Source organism: Sus scrofa, chromosome Y, assembly GCF_054392235.1.
Source record: "Sus scrofa isolate SSC_HxYL_T2T_F1_AM1 chromosome Y, Sscrofa_HxYL_maternal_Yorkshire_Landrace_v2.0, whole genome shotgun sequence".
Taxonomy (NCBI): Eukaryota; Metazoa; Chordata; class Mammalia; order Artiodactyla; family Suidae; genus Sus; species Sus scrofa.
In genome coordinates this window covers 7556769-7573321 of record NC_139402.1, presented here as the reverse complement: position 1 = coordinate 7573321, position 16553 = coordinate 7556769, and the positions used below count along the sequence as shown (strand labels likewise).

Here is a 16553-nt window from a genome sequence, read left to right as displayed (position 1 = left end):
ACTCGAAGAGGAAGAAGCACAGCTCGTGTGTTTGTAAAGACGAAGACATTCAGGTGATGGCAGAGGGATTATCTGCAGGATCAGCACATGAGTCATCCAGTAAAAACACCAAATTCCTAGGGCAAGAAGACCCCACATCAAATGTCAACGTTATATAAACTCCCTCTACAAATAGCAACCTCTCACTGGGATAACGTCTAAGATGTCCTAGCCTATCTGTTGACATGGTTCTTTCCGAGGTACGTATAACCACAGTCCCATCTCAATTCAAATCTGCCACTCAACCCACAGTATCCCGTGCCTAGACCTATTATTACCATGGGCCAGAGTGCATTTCTTAACTTTTGCACTGTATGTAATTTATTAATGCCGTGATGGGTGTTGACAGGTCTCAGGATGGGGAAAGACAGTTAAGTGCCCACAGACGGGATCTTGTGTGATGGATTTGCCTGGGGGAGACCCTGGGAAAAGGGAGAGGAAAAGGATATCCAGGTGTTCAATTTCAATCCCAGCCAGATGTGGAGGTTCCTCCCATCCACCTGGAGCTGGGCAGGGCTGCTCCAACCCTGGGATGGATGGATGGATGGATGGATGGATGGATGGATGGATGGATGGATGAAGAGGAGGGAGGGAGGAGGAAGGAACGGAGGAAGGAAGGGAGAGCAAGGCAGTGCCCTCTGGGTCCAGGCGCAGCCCAGCCTTCTCTCTGAACCCCATGAGCAGAGACTGTGATGTCCACTGAGGGGGGCCGAGAAACCAGAGCATGTCACACACACACACTGCGGAATTTCACAAACAGTGGTTGCAAGAGGAAGGAGGGCAGTTTGCAAGGAGGACAACTTCCTGCAAGGGGACAAGGCTCAATTTACATAAGCCAAAGAAATGTGGGTGTGACAGGCAGAATTCTAAGAAGGCTAGCAATATTCCTGACCCTGGTACACAAGTCCCAGTGCACACGCCCCTCTCCTTGAGGGCAAGGTGGACCTGTAAATATGATGGATGTCATTACTGTATTTAGGGGACCAACCTCTAGGATCTGAGTTCATTCAAAAGGAAGATTACCTTGGGTGGGCCTGGCCTAATCAGGTGAGCAATATCCCTGTCCCAAGGTACATATGCCCTGGTGTACACATCCATTTCCTTGAGGGCAAGGTGGAACTGTAAATGTGATGGATGTCATTCCTATAATTAGGGGACCAATCTCTAGGATCTGAGTTCATTCAAAAGGGAGATTTTCTCAGGTGGGCCTGGCCTCATCAGGTGAGCCCTTAAAAAGTACCAAGCCCATAGGTCTCTCAGAAGTCAGAGAGGTAAACTCTGCTGGCACCAAAGGAGAAACAAATGGCTATGATGAGAGTCGCCTGCAGGGGCCCTGTGCCCAGGAATCATGAATGACCTCTAGGAGCTGAAGGAGGCCTGGGACTGACAGTCAGCAAGAAAATAGAGAATTCAGACCCCCAACTGCAAGGAACTGGATTCTGCCAGCACCTAGTGAAGCTGGAAAAGGATCCTGAGCCCCTGATGAGATGTCAGCATGGTGACAGGCTGAGCAGAGAAGCAATCCACCCCTGGCCTGGACTCCAGACCCACAGAGGCTGGAAGATAATTTACAGGCGTGCTCTGAAGCTGCTGTTTGTTGTAAAACAACACAAAATGAGGACGGTGGGTATACACATTAATGCAAACATTTTCCTATCCAAAGCTAGCGAGACCTCCAGCTAGGCTCTCACATTTCCCGTGTATCAATCAATGGTATTCATCTTTGCATCCAATTCTTTTTTCAGACCACCTACAAACAGGTACCAAGCTCCATCTGTCTGTTCCACACTACATGCGGCTCAGCCCAGCCCCTGGCATCTCAAAAAGGCCCAGGATACATGGTCTGGATGGACCAAGCTCAGCACAGATAGAACACACAGCATTGTGTGTGCTGTGTTTAGGGGGCCAAACAATGGCCCCCTAAACAGGACCCCGTCCTAATCCTCAGAACCTATATCCTCCCTTTGGCAGCAAGAGGGAGTCTGCAGATGTGATGAAGAGAAGGACCTGGACCTGGCAAGATGACTGGATTGTCCAGGTGGGTCCAACGGGATCACAAAGGTTCTTCTAAAAGGGAGATGGGGAGAAATGGGAAGATGCTAGTTCTGCTGGTCTTGGAGACAGAGGAAAAGGACCAGGATGCAAGGAACGCAGGCACCTCTAAATGTGGGAAAAGCTAAGCACCTGACACTGCCCTCACAGCTCCCGAGGGAACTGGCCCTGCCATCTGGGTTTAGTTTTTAGTGAGAAACCCCCTTGGCATTTCTCACTTCCAGAACCCCCAGAAAATCAATTTATGTCATGGTTACATATTACAAAGTTTGTGGCAACTGACTGCAGCAGCCACAGAAACAAATGAATACAAAAAAAGGATGAGGATAGTACAGGACAGTGGAACTTAGGCAGGAAATCAGGAAAGAAAAAAATCATTTGCATCTGATGTCATGGCTGGTTTTCCTGCTGTTCTCAAACACCAAGAGGGCCAGGAGATTATTTATCTTGTGCGCTCCATGACCAACTCAACTCCTAGGACAGAGGGGACCTGAGAAAATATTTGCCAGGCATCGATCTGTGGACAGGTCACGACTTTTAACAAGTGCACCCGTGGACCAGCCGTAAGTTGGCACGTAAAAGATTCTTTCCATTAAGTTAAAGAATTCAAGTTTCAGGCTAGATGCCTGGCTAGTTTATACGTATGAATGAGTTGACAAAAAAACAACAAAGTAACATGCAAGTACACGCTGTACCTAATAATCCGTCTATCCAAGCGCCAATGTGGAATATAACGTGTAAATAATTTGAACTCGAAAAGACCTAAATAGACATTTCTCCAAAGACGTACAGATGGCCAGTAGGCACATGAAATGATGCTCAACCTCACTAATGATTAGAGAAATGCAAGTCCAAACTACCATGAGGTACCTCCTCACACCAGTCAGAATGGCCATCATTTTTAAAAGTCTACAAATCGCAAAATGCTGGAGAGGGTGTGGAGGAAAGGGAACCCTCATACGTGGCTGGTGGGAATGGAAATTGGTGCAGCCACAATGGAGAACAGGATGGAGGTTCCTCAGAAAGCTAAATAGAGAATTACCATAGGATCCAGCAATCCCATTCCTGGGCATGTATCCAGACAAAACTACAATTCAAAAATATACACGTGCCTCTATGTTCATGGCAGCACTATTCACAATAGCCAAGACATGGAAACAACCTAAATGTCCATCGACAGAGGAATGGATGTGGTACTTCCACACAACGGAATACTACTCAATCATACAAAAATGAAGCCATGCCATTTGCAGCAACATGGATGCAACTAGAGATTCTCATTCTAAGTGAAGTCAGGAAGAGAAAGACAAATACCATATAATACCATTTATATGTAGAATCTAAAATATGGTACAAATGAACCTATCTATAAAACAGAAATAGACTCACAGACATGGAGAACAGACGTGTGGTTGCCAAGGGGGAAGGGCGAAGAAGTGGGATAAACAGGGAGTTTGGGGTTCGTAGATGCAAACTATGACAATGAGGATGAATAAGCAATGAGATCCTGCCATACAGCACAGGGAACTCTATCCAGTCTCTTGGGATAGAACATGATAAAAGATAATATAAGAAAAAGAATGTATATGTATGTATGACTGGGTCACTATGCTGTATAGCAGAAACTGGCACAACATTGTAAATCAGCTATAGTTTGATTAAAAAAAAGAAAAAGAGGAGTCCCCATCGTGGCACAGCAGAAATGAATCTGACTAGGAACCATGAGGTTGCGGGTTTGATCCCTGGCCTCACTCCATGGGGTTAAGGATCTACTGTTGCTGTGAGCTGTGGTGTAGGTCAAAGACGTGGCTCAGATCCTGCATTGCTGTGGCTGTGGTGTAGGACAGTGGATACAGCTCCAATTAGACCCCTAGCCTGGGAACATCCATATGCCGCAGGTGCAGCCCTAAAAAGATGAAAGATTGACGAAATAAATAAATGCATTTATTTATTTCCCTCTGTCTACCCATATGCCTACACTCTACAGCGAAACTTTAATATTGGGGTTTGATTATTACATCATGACCTAAAAGCCCTTTATTTCTGACATTATTTACAAAACTTACATTTAAAATGAATATTTATGACTTCATTCAGTAGGGAAAATTGTCAATTCTTCTCCCGCCTGAAGGGAGAGTCTTCTGAATGAATGATTAGCAGGTAAAGGAATATTCTGCAAACCTCTACCTCCCAAGTTCTGCCTTAATCCTTATGGTTGACTCATGTCATGGAAACGGCTGAGCACCCTGCCAACCAAAGTCACAAAAGCACACAGAGGTGATTCGAAAACAGTTGTGCTGGTTGTGATTTTTCTAAATAAAAATGCAACTCCTGAGTGAGGCATAAAAATCAATCAGCAGCTCTTAAACATGTGTCTCCTTTACATGAGCGAACAGGTGTCATTTTTAATAAAAATTTTAAGCAATGAAAATAGATTATGGGTAAAGAACATCAATTTGCTTGCCAAACACAAACAAATGAATTATCTTCTCGGATAACCACTGCATCTGTATGATATAGAAAATAAGTCCATTCTCAGCAACATTTCTCAGCCTCCCTTTGGTTAGCTTCTCCTTCGGCTTAGAATTTATATTTTGTTCAGCCCAAGGACATCCTTCCTTAATGTCCTTACTTAATGCTGTTGGATCCTATAGTTCCATGATTGCAATGGAGAAGAAATGCTTTAATGATGGATAAATGGGACAAGTTCGGTTTTTTTCCTGTTTTTTTTTTTCATTTTAAAAAATTAAAGTACAGTTGACGTACACTGTAGTGTCAATCTCTACTGTATAGATAGCAAAGTTCCCTAGTCATGCGTGTGTGTGTGTGTGTGTGTGTGTGTGTGTGTGTGTGTGTGTGTATACACATATGCATTCCCTTTATCTTCTATCATGGTCTATCCCAAAAGACTAAATGGGAGGAGATCTTTTTATCCAAGTATTGAAAGGAAACATTTGAAATAGTGATTTTCTGAGTCTAGTATCTACAACATTTAAAGAATATTTGCAACTGAAGAACAGTAAGATATACAACCCAATTGAAAAATGGAGAAAAGGCTCGAATAGGTATTCCTCCAAAGAAGATAAAAATGGACAAGCACGTGGTAAGATGCTCAATCATTAGTTATTAGAAAAATGAAAATCAAAGCCACAATAATGTATTGACCACAATGGTGATAATAAAAAAATAGAAAATAAAAAAAGAAGAAGTGATTTTCTAAATCTATGTTTTCATCAGGATATGGTTGATTTATAGTGTTGTCAATTTCTGCTGGACAGCATAGTGACCCATAACGGAAGGTAATATGAGAAAAGAATATATATATTCATATAGATATGAAATAGCCACCCTTATCAGTTAAAAATGCTTGGCTATTGACAAGGTCACAGGACTCAAATGGACACCATAGCCTAAATTAGCAAACTTGAAGTAGGGAGGGAGAGTGACCAGGTCCAGCCTCAATGCCAACATGTTCCTTGTGTGATTCCAGGGAGATTTCTAAAGTGGCTTCAGTGCCCATTTTTTTCCTCCAACAAGACAGTAGGACTGTCACTGTTCTGCAGAGCGGTTGATCGCCAGCGAGAGCTCTGAGGGCAAAACAGCAGAGGCATCGCAGGATGCATCCATGCCCTCCTACATCACGCAGCAGCACTCACACTTCCAACGAAGAAAGCTCTACAATCGCGTCACCCACGAGGACAAAGACAGGTGAGAGAGAAGACAAGAGCAGGATGAGTGTGGTCATTCTGCAGCTGTCTGGACAGTGGCAACTCCATGTTGGGGGAAGCATGCAGCAGAGGATGAAAGCTGAGTGCATGTCAAGGAGGACGTGACGTGAGCTGAGGTGAACCACTCTTCCCCAGAGAGCCAGGGACCTCCTTGTACTGGGGGGCCAGGGTTTTTTGCAGGACAGAAATCCTCTCTGTGGCATGTTCATGGCCCCAGACGACAGACACCAAACCCTTGAGGCCACGGCTGTGACGGTCAGCCACCCAGCAAGCAGGACCAACGAGTTAGGATTCTAATTGAGCTTTGCAGAGCTTTTTGACTAGAAACAGAAGCTAAGAGCCAGAGTACATTGGAAGGGAATCTCTAACAGAAAGCAAAAGGATGAAAGAACCAAAACAACCCAAAGCCTGGAGGAAGGGAAAATTAGGGAGGTGGGATTGAAATATCCAAACTACTCTTTATAAAATAGATAGGTAGCAAGGACCTATTGTATAAGGGAACTCTATTCAATACTGTGTAATCCCCTATAAGGAAAAAGAAGCTAAAAAGGAATATGTGTATATACGTAACCAAATCACTTTGCTGTACAAACTGAAACAACTAAGTCAACTATACTCCAATACAATTTATTTTTTAAAAAATTGAGAGTTTCTGAATTTTAAAGCCTGCATAATATTTCACTATGCAATTTATTTAATCTTTCCCCAATTCTCCGGGCTTCACAAATTTCTAAATAACGTTGGTAGGAATATATTGATAAACAGCATGTGTTGTCTTGGTATTTTCACGGGATAAATTCCTAGAACGCAAACACCCATTACGGTCGAGACCGTTTCCATCATCACATAAGCTCCCGTAAGTCTGTTCAAGTTTGCATTAATACAACCCACCATCAGGAGTCCCTGGTTTTGAAGATACAGTGTCATCATGACATTGTATATGCCAAACTGATAGGTTAAAATGATGGAAAGACATACCATGCTCTCGTATTGGAAGAGTCAATATTATCAAAATGACTATACCACCCAAGGGAATCTACAGATTCAATGCAATCCCTATCAAATTACCAAGGACATTTTTCACAGAATTTGAACAAAATAAAGTTTGTTTGGAAGCACAACAGACCCAGAATAGCCAAAGACATCCTGAAAAAGAAAAAATGGAGCTGGAGGAATCAGGCTCCCAGACTTTAGACTATTCTACAAAGCAATAGTCATCAAAACTGTATGGTGCTGGCACAAAGATAGAAACATAGATCAGTGGAGCAGGATAGGAAGCCCAGAATTAAACCCACACACCGGAGTTCCCGTCGTGGTGCAGTGGTCAACGAATCTGACTAGGAACCATGAGGTTGCGGGTTCGGTCCCTGCCCTTGCTCAGTGGGCTAAGGATCCGGCGTTGCAGTGAGCTGTGGTGTAGGTTGCAGACGCAGCTCGGATCCCACGTTGCTGTGGCTCTGGCGTAGGCTGGTGGCTACGGCTCCGATTCAACCCATAGCCTGGGAACCTCCATATGCCGCGGCAGCGGCCCAAGAAATAGCTAAAAAAAAGACAAAACAACAACAACAAAAAAAAAAACCCCACACACCTACAGCCAACTCATCTAGGACAAAGGAGGCAAGAATATACAATGGAGAAAAGACAGCCTGTTCAATAAGAGGTGCTGGGAAAACTGGACAGCCACATGGAAAAGAATGGAATTAGAATACTCCCTAACACTATACACAAAAATCAACTCCAAATGGATGAAAGACCTACATATAAGACCAGATACTATAAAACTCTTAGAGGAAAACATAGGCCAAACACTCTCTGACATAAACGACAGCAACATCTTCTCAGAACCACCTCTTACAGTAATTACAGTAAAAACAAAAATAAATGGGGCTTAATTAAACTTAAAAGTTTCTGCACAGCAAAGGAAACCCTAAACAAAACAAAAAGACAACCCACAGAATGGGAGAAAATCTTTGTAAATGAATCGACTGACAAGGGATTCATCTCCAAAATTTATAAACACCTATCACTCAATACCAAAAAAACAACCCCATCAAAAAATGAGCAGATCTAAACAGACAATTCTACAAAGAAGACACACAGATGGCCAAAAAACACATGAAAAGATGTTCAACATCACTCATTATTCGAGAAATGCAAATCAAAACCACTATGAGGCACACCAGCCAGAATGGCCATCATCCAAAAGTCTACAAACAATAAGTGCTGGAGAGGGTGTGGAGAAAAAGGAACCCTAGTACACTGCTGGTGGGATTGTACATTGGTGCAACCACTGTGGAAAACAGTATGGAGATGCCTCAGAAAACTCAAAATAGAACTGCCATTTGATCCAGCAATCCCACTCCTGGGCATCTATCCAGAGGAAACCATGACTCGCAAAGATACATGTACTCCAATGTTCATTGCAGCACTATCTGCAATAGCCAAGACATGGAAACAACCTAAATGTCCATCGACAGAGGAGTGGATCCAGAAGATGTGGTACATATACACAATGGAATATTACTCAGCCATTAAAAGGAATGAAATACCAGCATTTTTAGCAACATGGATGGACCTAGAAATTATCATGCTAAGTGAAGTCAGCCATACAATGAGACACCAACATCAAATGCTTTCATTGACATGTGGAATTTGAAAAAAGGACAGAACGAACTTCTTTGCAGAACAGATGCTGACTCACAGATTTTGAAAACCTTATGGTTTCCAAAGGAGAGAGGCTGGAGGGGTAGGAGGATGCACTTAGGGTTTGGGATGGAAATGCTATAAAATTTGGTTGTGATGATTGTTGTACACCTGTAAATGTAATAAAATTAAGTAATAAAAAATAAAAGACCCCCCAAAGAGTGTTTTCCCTGGGATTTCATTTTAATTTTCAATCTCTAATGAGGTTGAACCTTTCTCATGTTAATGCTAATTTATCATGGTTTCCTTGTTCATCACTTGCCATCTTTTCTGTGTGTGTGTGTGTGTGTGTGTGTATGTTTTAGGGCTGCACTCGGGGCATATGGAAGTTCCCAGGCTAGAGGTCAAATTGGAGCTGCAGCTGACAGCCTATGGCACAGCAATGTGGGATCCAAGTCACATATGCAACCTATATCACAGCTCACAGCAACGCCAGATCCTTCACCCACTGAGAGAGGCCAGGGATCGAACCTGCATCCTCACAGATACTAGTTGGATTCATTTCGCTGGCCACGATGGGAACTCCATCACTTGACATGTTTTAATTAGGATGCTGACTATTCTTCCCTCTCCTTCCTCTCTTTCCTAACCAACCCCTTATGATATCCTTTACCGTTCTAAGATCACGGATGCTAATCATAGATTTCCCTTGAACTCCTTGGGATTCTTGCTTTCAACGCTAGATTCTTCTCAAGAGAAGAACTATTGCCTGTTCTTGCAGATAACACTGGCAGGCTTGGACAGACTGCACCAATAAGTGGAGAGGAGACACCAGAGTTTGAACCCCTTGATCAAAGTATTGGTCAAGTACATGATCCTCCAGGCTAAGCTAGTAAGAAGAGATGAGTCTCAAGCTCTCAGAAGGAGCTTTGCGGCTCCCATTGAACCCCATTGGAAGGAGAGCATGATTTTGACTGGCCTGCCACCACCATCATCATTTGATGGTGAGAAAAGAGAAGGCCTGGGACTTGAATTTTTGCAGGTGTTATTGATCATGCTTGGCAGCCCCCCATCTCAGGGTGCTATTTCCATCCTGTTGTTATTCTGTGGGGATCTTATTCATGAGCCAGCAACAACCGCCAGAAATGCGGTCAGCTGGGCATGAAGGCTCTCTCCCCACCCTAGGTGGGAGGTTCCGTGGAAGCAGAACCCAACTGCCTGAACTGCAAATGCTTGGCCCAAGACGTGAGTGTGGGCTCTGTTCATGGGCCAGTGCAGCTCTGGTCCCTGTGGTTTGGCTGGTTTAAATCTCTACTTCAGAAATCCTTTGGTAATCCATTTGCAGCAACACGGATGAAACTGGAGACTCTCATACTAAGCGGAATAAGTCAGAAAAAGACATTTGTGTCTTTTGTGTCATTTGCTATCACAGAAGTGATATATGATATCATTTACATCTGGAATCTAATATATGGCACAAATGAACCCGCTTATAGGAAAAAAAAAAAAACTCACAAACATGAAGAACAGACTTGTGGTTGCCAAGAGAGAGGGGGAGGGGGTGGGATGGATGGGGAGTTTGGGATTATTGCATTTGGAGTCGATAAGCAATGAGGTCCTGCTGTATAGCACAGGGAACTATATCCAGTCTCTCGTGATGGAAGACGACAGAGAATAATGTGAGAAAAAGAATGTATATATATGTATAACTGGGTCACTTTACAGTACAGCAGAAACTGACAGAGCATTGCAAATCAACTATGATAAAAATTACAAAAATAAATGAAAAAGCAGGTTATAAAAGCCAAAAAAAAAAAAAAGAAAAGAAAAGAAAGGAAAAATCATTTCAGGAGCTCCCATCATGGCTCAACAGTATCCATGGGGACACGGATTCGATTCCTGGCCTCGCTCAGTGGGTTAAGGATCTGGCTGTGGCTGTGGCTGTGGCAGAGGCAGGCAGCTGTAGCTCTGTTTTGACCCCTAGCCTGGGAACCTCCATATGCTGCAGGTGCGGCCCTTAAAAAAAGACAGAAAAAAGAAATCATTTTGCCTCTCGATTTTGCAGCCATTGTACTTGGGATGTTTTCTTTGCCCTCAGTGTCCTAAGAGTCCATGAAACGGTCCATTTTCATTTATCCTTTTGGACAGGCAAGCATCTGTCCACCATGGAGATCTGTGTGCTTTACTTCTCAATCTGTGTCCCGTGTCACCAGCGAAGTGATTTATTCCCTATGTGGTCTCTCTCGTTCTCTCTTCCTCTGGAAGGTCTATTAGCTGGATTTTGGACCCCTGCTGGTTGATAGCCCAGTTCTCCTATTTTCCCCATCCTATCATCAATCCCTTGGTGCCTTTGTTCCATTTTCCTTGGAGATGCCCTCAACCTCAAATTCCCAGCATTCTGCTGAATTCTCTCACCTATCAATGCATTTCCAAAAATTCTGTTTTGTCTTCTCAAGGTACTTTTTTCAAAGCATCCTTGGTTGGTTGGTTGTTTTTGTGTTTTTATTTTCTTTTTAGGGCCCCACTTTCAGCAGAATGGACGTTCCCAGGCTAGGGGTTAAATCGGATGGAGCTGCAGCTGCCAACCTACACCAAAGCCACAGCAAAGCCAGATCTCAACCCCTTGAGAGAGGCCAGAGATCCAACCCACATCGTCACAGATACTATGTCGGGTTCTTAATCCACTGAGCCACAATGGGAACTACAGCCCTTAAAATTCTTGATTCTTGAGGACTGTTTTGTCATGAAGAATACATTCAGGGGAGTTCCTGCCATGGCTCAGTGGTAACAAACCCAACTAGCATCCATGAGGATGTGGCTTTGAACCCTGGCCTCACTCAGTGGGTTAAGGACCTGGCGCTGCCACAAGCTATGGTGTAGGTCGCAGATGTGGCTTGGATCCTGCGTTGCTGTGGTTGTGGTGGAGGCTGGAAGCTGCAGCTCCTATTCAATCCCTACCCTGGGAACTTCAAATACTGCAGGTGCGGCCCTAAAAAGACCAAAAAAAAAAAAAAAGTAATGAAAGAAAAAGAAAAGATTCATGATATACCTTTAGGGTAGAAAAGGCAAAATCTGACATGAATTCAAGGCAGCATGCTTGTAAATAAAAGAAATTCCTATTTATATATGGACATGTATATTTTCTGTGTCTGTGTGACTAGATATGCATATACATAAGTGGAAAGAATGATAAAACTTTGTCATTAGTGCTGGCAGAACAGAATTATCAGTAGGTTTTACATGAAGCTTTATACCTTCCTGTATTTATCAAATCTCATACTTATTTTTATCAACAGGAAAATAAAAGCCTGGAGTTCCCTGGGGGGCTCAGTGAGTTAAGGATCCTGCATGGTCATTGCTAGGGGACGGGTTTGATCCCTAGCCTGGAAACGTCCACATTTGCAGCCAAAAGAAAAACGAAGAGCCTACAAAGTACAATTTAATCATACTGTCCTGTTGCTGCTGGAGACAGTGTCAAATGCCCTAAACTCAAATAGGATCATGGGTACGAACGGAAATAAAAGAGAAAGACCCTGAGCTTCCAGTAGGGCCTGAAAGACTGTAATTTAGAGAACTTCAATTTGATGAGCTCTGATTTTTAAATCACAGCATTCTGACAAGTTCAGTACAGCTGGCCCTTGTCATAGACACAGAGAGAAAAAGATTCCTTTTTAGAGAAATCTTTTAAAGTCCTTATTCTTTTAGCACAAGCCCTTGGTACGTGGTAAGTAAATACTCGTGGCAGAGAAGTGAATGAACACAAATTTCTAATCTCTCGTTTTTCCTCCCGGAAGACAGCTCTGATTTTCACAGTGCAGCATCTGAAGATGCAGCAGCAAAGGCACAGAGGTCTAGGCGCTGGATGTGACACACCTTCAGGTCCCTTGCCAACAAGTAAAACTGGATTTCTTTACCCCAACCTCTTTTTGGGGTCCGTTTGAGCTGGAAAGAGCAAAGTGACCCACAACGTGTCTGATGAAGAGCGGGAGAGACATAGAAAGCAGAGTGATTATTTCAAGTTGAGAGCACTCCAGATCTGCACGGAGGAGGTACACACCGCGGCAGCGCGGGGCATGATTCCGGGGCTCCATCCCAGCTCGCAGCCCCGGAGCCGGGGGAGGGAGGGGGGGCTCAGATTCCGCATCTCAAAGTCTTGTCTGTTCTCATGTCACATCATCACTTCCTTGTCCACGGAACTTGTAATGGGAAGGCAGGCACCTGCATCACGGACCCAAGGCATGGCTATGTGTCAAACCTTCAAGGCAGGTCCCCAAAGCAGGGTGGGACACCCCAAATATACACCCATATCATGAAGAGCAGGCATAGGCAGGACCCCCCCCCTATACACATAAAGCCCAAAGAGCTGACCACTTGTGGGTACATTGTGATGGAGAAGCATGCACTGGGAAGCATCTTATGGATGCGGTAAGAGGACATCCATCCTTCCCAGAACCCAGCCAGAAAGGAGACAGGAAGTCAGTGACATCACTCGTCCAAGGAAAGGGCATGACAGCTTTCTCTGTTGTTAGCATGGTGACTCACAAACTCTAGCTCTGCAAAACATGTGTATCTATCTACCTAAAAATACATACCAAAATACATTAAAAAATATATACATGAGGTATATCCATATATCTACATTATATATAGGTATCTATGGTTTATATATAATTGTAATTATATATTATATGATTATAATCATATATCATCATATAAATCCCTATATAACTATCACTCTATAGATATCTATGTATGTGTGTGTGAGAGAGAGAGGCTAAGGAAAAAAACAACACAAAAAACTGGTTTGGGTTTTCATGTTCAGAAGATTCTTTTTTTTTTCCCCATCTGTGACAAATGGAGGTTTCCAGGCTAGAGGTCCAATCAGAGCTACAGCTGCCAGCCTACACCAGAGTCACAGCACCACAAGATCCAAGCCGCATCTGCAACCTACACCACAGCTCAGGGCAACACTGGATCCTTAACCCATTGAGTGAAGCCAGGGATCAAACCTGCGACCTCATGGATACTAGTCAGATTCGTTTCCACTGAGCCACACCGGGAACTCCAATGTTGAGGACATTCTTGAAGGAATATCGTTGCTGTTGACTCAGATCAAAGTGACCATGTATAAGTGTGTGTGTGTGTGTGTGTGTGTGCAAGTGTGTGTCCACTGTCCAGTTTTACACATGGCTTCATGCAAACCCTAGCGGTACAGCCACTACACATCCAATGACAGCTTCCACTGTGTGGTTTGGGGGGACGAGGGGGACGTGTGTGGATGGGGTGATAAGGGGAAAGGGGGCAAAATCGTGGGGAAATGAGTCCAAGAGGGGCGGAGCCGTGGGGAGAGGGCATGAGCTGGGCTTTGTGGCCCACTAGGACTTCGGCTGGTGGAGGGTGTGAAGCCACGGGAGGTCCCGGAACCAGCCTTGGAGCAGGGGACCCTTGCACGAGGCTCCCCATTTGTTTGTTACAGACTCAGTCCCATCACTAAATAAACAGACACATTGCAGCAAACTATGACACCGAGAATGGATAAGCCATGAGCTCCTGCTGTTCAGCACAGGGAACTCTATCCAGTCTCTTGGGATAGACCAGGATGGAAGACAATATGAGAAAAAAATATCGATAGATAGAGAGAGAGAGAGAGAGAGAGGATAGGTAGGTAGGTGGATGGATGGATGGATGGATGAATGATTGGGTCACCATGCTATTCAGCAGAAATTGACTTAATAATGCGTATCAACTAAACACTAATAAAAAATAAATTTTAAAAAATGCATCCTGTCTCCTCCCTCTGGCCCTCACCCATCTTTTTCCACTTGACCCAACAAACATCCAGAGACAGGAGAGGAAGCCAGGCACTGACTTTGTTGTTTTTCAGATGCGGCGTTCCATTCCACTCCTGCCTCTTGAAATTACATGAACAAGGCTGGGAAAGCTGAATCCTCCTTTCCCCCCCCCCACCAGCTTTTTTTTTCTTTATTTCCCCAATATATTATTGTTTTTTCTACTGTACAGCATGGTGACCCAGTTACACATACATGTATACATTCTTTTTTCTCACATGATCATGCTCCATCACAAGGACTAGACATTCTTCCCAGCACGACACAGCAGGATCTCATTGCTCATCCATTCCAAAGGCAATAGTCTGCTTCCATGAACCCCAAACTCCCAATCCATCCCCCCTCCCTCCCCCTCCCCCTTGGCAACCACACATCAATTCTGCAAGTCCACGATTTTCTTTCTGTGGAAAGGTTCACCTACGCTGTATATTAGACTGAATCCTTTTTTACATCACAGACATGGTCAGATGATGGCACGATTTCAGAGTCTAGGGTTACCATCTAGAATTTCAGGTTTCCCTACAAGGCAGATGTAACATTTTCTTAAGAGGAATAAACCATACCTGATACTAAATGCTTTCCAGTATGAAACAATGAGAGCAAAAACGATATTACGTACGTGATATTTTCCAATTATTCCAATTCCAATTATGTTTGTTTGTTTGTTTTTAGGGCCCCACTTGCGGCAGATGGGGGGTTCCCAGGCTAGGGGTCGAATCGGAGCTGCAGCTGACAGCCTGCACCACAGCCACAGCCATGCCAGATCCAAGCCGCATCTGCGACCTACACCAGAGCTCACAGCAATGCAGGATCCTTAACCCACTGAGTGAGGCCAGGGATCAAACCCGCATCTTCATGGATCCTAGTCGGGTTCATTATCCCTGAGCCACAGTGGGAACTCCCACTCCAGTTATACTATGAGAGACAGGGAATTACACCAATGCTTCCCATTCCTAATGAAGAGGACTTACAATAATATTTGAAATAAACGTAAGACCACTCATTTAAAAACATATCACTGATGTTCAAAAAGTTTGCTAATACTTGGAATATCTAGTTTCTAAATAGGAAACCAAAACGACTTTTAGGGGTGGCTATTACGGCCAGTATTCTCACACGTGCTCAACAAACCTACCCTTTGGATTTGCCCCGTGATGTCTTTAAAAGGTGAGGGTGTCATGAGACAATCGCCTATTTCTAGCAGATCAAATGGTCCTTGAAAGGCAGAATGTATTCTGGAGTCCATGTGTTTTTGTTTTTGTCTCCAACAACCTGGCCTTGATGCTTATTTTTCAAAGCAAAAACCACAACCGAGGAAAACATACCTACTCACGGCTGTACACGGACATCAGCTTTGCAGCTGATCAACCCCCACCCTGTAATTGGACTCTAGTAATAAATAAAATCCACGAATAAGTCACCTGACTGCCCAAGTCTGGTATGAGACATTACAGAAAAGGAAACATGCTCGGCAAATCCCTCGGACTCTGCAAACAACAAGGAAAAATGAAAGAGACTACTGCACAGTGAATCAAACTTTTCAACTCCAAGGAAGACCCTGTGTCTGATGTTATGCATGCAGGGGATTAGGGAAACAGAATACGCATTGGTAAATTTCCATTGTGTCTTCAAATCCAGAGCTGATTCTAACAAATGCAAAGAAAGAAATGAGTACAGGTTAAAGCAATACACGAGTACAGGTTAAAACAGCATGACACAAACCAGTCATTTTAAAACTAGAAGACGGTACCCCTAACCTATAAAGTCCATCTAATTACAGACTTTTTATTCCTGCCTTCCAACATCTAATCCAGACACACGAAGAAAACATAACCTGTTGTGTTATTTCCAGACGGACTTCAAATGAGGTACTTTATACTTGAAACAACAGAGTAGACTCTGTCTATACAACTCGCTTCTAAAATGCAGGGTTGACATGAGCTCCAACGAGGGAAAAAAATCAAAATCAACAGAACATCTCACACGCAGGATAGATCCAGCAACTGCTACCGTTTTCCATAACTGTCAGCAAGGTAATTAAAACACACGCGGTGGAACAAAGCAGAGCCTTCATTTACCTTAGTTTAAAATTCTGTTTCCGCTGATGCAGAAAAAAGCACTTGTGCGTGCCAGGAACCAGGTGCTTGGGCTCCTCTCCGGAATCCCAGGTAGGTGAGTAGGAGATAGTCTTTCACAAACATGAGGTTTCATCATCTTCGGCAAAGAGGAAGGTTGAGAAATC

At 43.7% G+C, this 16553-nt stretch overlaps 1 protein-coding gene across 12 annotated transcripts in view; it reads right to left on the bottom strand.

Moving 5' to 3' along the window:
- STS (steroid sulfatase) overlaps window positions 1-16553 on the bottom strand; it is a 209823-nt gene that overhangs the window by 135500 nt on the left and 57770 nt on the right. For 2 of the 12 annotated variants that reach the window (XR_014836017.1, XM_085008986.1), the window contains exon 1: window positions 16390-16469. The exons of the other annotated variants lie outside the window; for them this stretch is intronic. The gene's annotated coding sequence lies outside the window, so the exon portion shown is untranslated. Of the gene's footprint in view, window positions 1-16389; window positions 16470-16553 lie in introns of those variants that run through there. 12 annotated transcript variants of the gene reach the window in all.